We start from the raw sequence: 4,231 nt of genomic DNA, 5'->3' as shown, positions 1-4,231 counted from the left end.
GGTGCTCCTTCTGCTTGGAACACTCCTCCACCCACCGGACCTCAACCTAAGTCACCCCAATCCATCTCAAGTGTTATTTACTCTTGGAAGGATTCTGCGACCCTCACCCCCAAATCTAAGGCAAACTCACATAGACTACTACACTTCTTTGTAACACACATCAAAATTGCAATCAATTAAATATTTGCTCCAACAGTGGTTTGACATTTATCTTTTCTTGACGGTAAGTGGGTAGAAGTAGAGATCAAGTGTGTCTTGTCACGGCTGTTTGCTGAGCTGCCTGCACATTGTCAGGGCAGACATCGATCTAACCTCCATCAGCTTATTTTGATCTAACAAATGCCATAGGAAACACCATTTTATTAAACCCATTTTACAGGAGTAGAGCATGAAGCACAGAGATTGGTATGACCCGAAGTCACACAGTAGTAGATGGTGGGTAGTATGGCTCCTGAATCTTGCTCTTCATCACTGTGCTTTTCATTACATTTCACACAGGAGGAGCACAATGTTCATTTATGGAAGGAGGGGAGGGAGGGAGGGAGCGAAAGAGAAAGAAATGACTGGCCTACAAATAGTGAAGTGACCATACTGTACCAGGCATAACCCTATGGACTCGCAGCCCACTCAGGGAGGTGGCATTCCTTCTCAGCAAGGCGCGCCTTTAACATGCCCGGGAGGACCCTAGCCTCGAGATTGTCCCTAGAAACGCCTCTTTAAGAATGAGCATCATGTGCAAATGCGTTTTGAGAAAGTTCCGATGCGGGCTTGTCTGGGCAATCTCTCTGTCCCCAATCTTCACCCCATCCCACTTCCCCCAACATGAGGAGATGCGATCAATGCATGGAGTGGGGCCACACACCATGCCCCTGCGAGTCCTGGGACACAGAGCACTCACACCGCCCTGCAGGCCATTTCGTCTGGGGAGGGCGATGGAGGTACAACTACTGCCGGACACCGAGCAAACCGCTACGAACTCCAGGAAGCTTACAGACTTGACATGAGAGCTCTCGACGTCCTTCGACGGGTCATTTCGTAACAAAGGCGAATGTTCTGTGGCTGCTGTGACGGAGGCATGTCCAACACAAAAGGCGACGTGGATCCAAAAGCGAAGGTGGTTGTGTGCAAGGTTTGTGTACACCAACAGGTACCACAGCCGTTAGTAAGTTCTTATGATTATTTAAGAATGACATAAACATTTTCCCCTTTCAGCTTATTTATTTTCCAAGCAGCTATCAAATCATGCGGGTGTTACTCCTTAGAAGGCTGGCTGACGCTGGCTAATTAAAGATGGAACTGTCCTTCTTTTGACCCATGGGCACTGCAAAGAGCTGCTGCGATGGAGATGCGGTGAGCCGAGCAAGCCTGGGGCCCTCTGGCATGGGTTCTGGGATTATCAGGCTAACAGGCAGCGGGAGAAGGGACAGCCCCCCTTAAACAGGACCACCCCACACAGGACACTGGGGGAGTCCCCTGGACCAGTTGCAGCCAGTAGATGGGGAAAAGGAAGAAGCAGGGGGCCCCCGACCAGCCCCCCCGCAGGGCCTCTCCTGCTCGCGGCACACCCATTGGCCCACAGAGCCACTTTGATTAAATAAGTAGAGGGCCATATTTTCTTTTGTTCTCCCAACTCCTCTGTTAATCCAGTGAAACAATATTTATGAAATACTTGTTTTGTTGCCACTCAATGTGCTAGACACAGGGAACACTACAGTCATGCTCCTCCCTTCATGGGAAGCACTGTGGTCAGTGCTATGAAGATGACCAACCTGATCAGCTGGGTGCAGAAGGTAGGAATGGATGGATCAGGGGCGTCCTCTCAGGGGCTCTTAGCAGGTGATGTCTGAGCTGAGGCCTGGAGCATAAGAATCAGTCAGACTTTTCTTTTGCATGTGTTTGTAAGCTTGCATCTTACAGATTTTCATTTCTAATAAAGTAAATATCAATATTTAAGTTCCATATAAACAAAGAGCTCTTTGGGGTTGTCTTTTTGTTTTCCCCAAAGTATAAGGGTCATGAGACCAAAACTTAGAAAACCACTGTGGTTTATCACAGCCGTGATTGGTCCACTTCTTGCTCTGACCTCATAAGGGGCCATTGTGAGGGAATTGCAAACCACAGCCCAGCTGAGATTGGTCCATTCTTGATGTGACCTCATAAGGCGCCACTGTGATGAAATTGCAAACCACTCCTATATGAGACCCTGACCGGGCTGAGGTTTTGTCCATTATAGCCCAGGAAGAGCTGCCCATCAGGGGCGCTTGTTGCCTGGTGGGTCTCGGTAGGGAGCTGACCTGCAGGAGGGGGCGCTTTGGGGCGGCTGCAGATGCGCGCCTCTCCCCACGTGCCCATCAGGGGCCAGCGGGGCAGGCACTTCTCCTTTCTTAGATGTTTTCTCAGGACTCGGTGGCACCCCGTACAAGTTCTCATGCTGCGCCTTCAGCATCGCAGGAGTTTCCTGGGCCCCGCATCGCACCCGGGCAGGTAGTGAACAGAATGCTGGTCCGCCCTCCAAGCCCAGGCCCAGGCTCCAGGTCACCGCCTCACGGGAAGGTGTTCTCTCAGCCTCCTCTGCCCACGCCGTCCCTCATCCAGCCCTGGGGGCCTGCACAAAGCTGCTCAGAGCTTCGTTCTCACCTTCCACGTCTTCAAGGCCCGGGTCTAACCCAAGGAGGGCCACCCAGCCAGCTTCGCCCCCTGCACTGCCCCAGAGCCTGAGCCTGGACCTGGGTCAGCCCAGGAGGCGCAGGCCTGGAGGCAAGGCCAGGAAGGGAGAGGGGCTTCAGCTGCAGGCAGCGCCCAGCTGGTGGCCGAGCTCTGCGTCCGGGGGCTTGCAGCCTGGCACCCCCCCCCCCCCACACACACACACAGCCCCATGGACCTGCTGCCAAGAGAATGTGGCTACCTTGTTCCTGGGTGCCAGCGGTGCCTGTCCCCAGCTGCCATGCGTCATCCCCCAGCTGCGGGACCTGCTATGATTTCATACAGATCTGTAGACAGGTATGGAAAAGACATCTAGAAAAAATGAGAGCATATCAAGGCAAAGATTTCAAAAAAGTCATTTTTTAAATGTCCAGCCATAGGTACCAGCGGGCAGTCCTCTCAGGCACACTGTCAAGGTCTGTCACGGCCTGTTTCCTGATCTTAGAGCGCCCCCTGTGGAAAGGACGGTCCTATTGCCCTGGCTGCGCACGCTTCCTGCCCACCTGTGAGCCTGGGATGGAAGCGGGAAAAGGAGAGGGAAGCAGGCAAACTGGGCAGAGGGAGGAGGAACTGACCCCAGGGAGCACCACGTGGGCACACGCTCCCCCGGCAAGCACTGTGCCACACACTGGACATGCATAATCTCACTAAACGCTCACATAGGAAAGAAGCCTCCAGCCCCAATTTACTAACAAAGACACGGGGAGGGGGGGAGGGGGAGGGGGTCTGCAGGGCATGAGCTTGACCCGGAACCCAAGGTTCTGCCTCTTTTGAAGGAAGGAGTCTGGGGTGAGAATGGGGGACCTTGTGCATAAGGAATCTCTTTAGCAGCAATGCCCTTCCCGGTGGGTCTGTGCGTGAGTGGAAGCCTGACTTACCGGTTTCTTCTTGGCAGGGAGCATATCTCAGCGCTTGTGAGCCTGAGACCACCTCACCAGTCCCTCCGCCTCCATGCTGCCCTGCCTTCAGATCCTTGATCTGGCTTCTGGTTGGCCGCCCCAGAGCCAATTCCGCTTTGAATATTAGGGAGGGCTCGGAAGAGGTGTCTGTGCGTGTCCCCCCAGATAGCACATTGGGGTGTCTGGAGAAGAGGGAGAGAAGCAAGCTCTGCTTCCGTAATGCCATGATGAAGGAAGACAGGAGATTATGCAGAGGTCATCGCAGGGCTTAGGCTGTGCCCCCTTCCCCCCCCCCCCCCCCCAGTGCCAAACCCCTCTTTGTGAGTGATGGCTGCCTTCATGAGCAAGCACATCCGTGAGGCAGGGTAGCGGAGGCAGGTCTGTTTATGTAGGGGCCCAAGAGTAAAGGTACTTTTTCAGAAGGACCTTGTTGAGTCGGACATGGTAGGAGTCAGTAGCCTTTCTCTCCCTGCTGACCTGGGAGCCGAGGTGACCTGAGCACAGTGCCCATAGAGCTGAGGTCAGTGTTTGAGCTCTCTGTGGCCATCGTAACCCTTCAAAGAAGAAAACTCAATTCCCAAGCCCTGGGCACTCAGAGCCTTGCCTGTCAAATGCAAGACAATGAGTGC

The 4,231-nt window shown here is 53.7% G+C and overlaps 1 long non-coding RNA gene across 1 annotated transcript; it reads left to right on the top strand.

Moving 5' to 3' along the window:
- Positions 1 to 2,876: 2,876 nt before the first annotated feature.
- LOC132242032 (uncharacterized) lies at positions 2,877 to 3,759 on the top strand. Its single transcript, XR_009454541.1, has 3 exons — positions 2,877 to 3,000; positions 3,078 to 3,208; positions 3,599 to 3,759. It is a non-coding gene; the product is annotated as an uncharacterized LOC132242032 (long non-coding RNA).
- The last annotated feature ends 472 nt before the right edge of the window (positions 3,760 to 4,231 follow it).

The sequence above is a fragment of the Myotis daubentonii genome, chromosome 9, assembly GCF_963259705.1.
Source record: "Myotis daubentonii chromosome 9, mMyoDau2.1, whole genome shotgun sequence".
Taxonomy (NCBI): Eukaryota; Metazoa; Chordata; class Mammalia; order Chiroptera; family Vespertilionidae; genus Myotis; species Myotis daubentonii.
The sequence above is the reverse complement of the archived record's forward strand: the minus strand, read 5'-3'. Positions and strand labels throughout refer to the sequence as shown.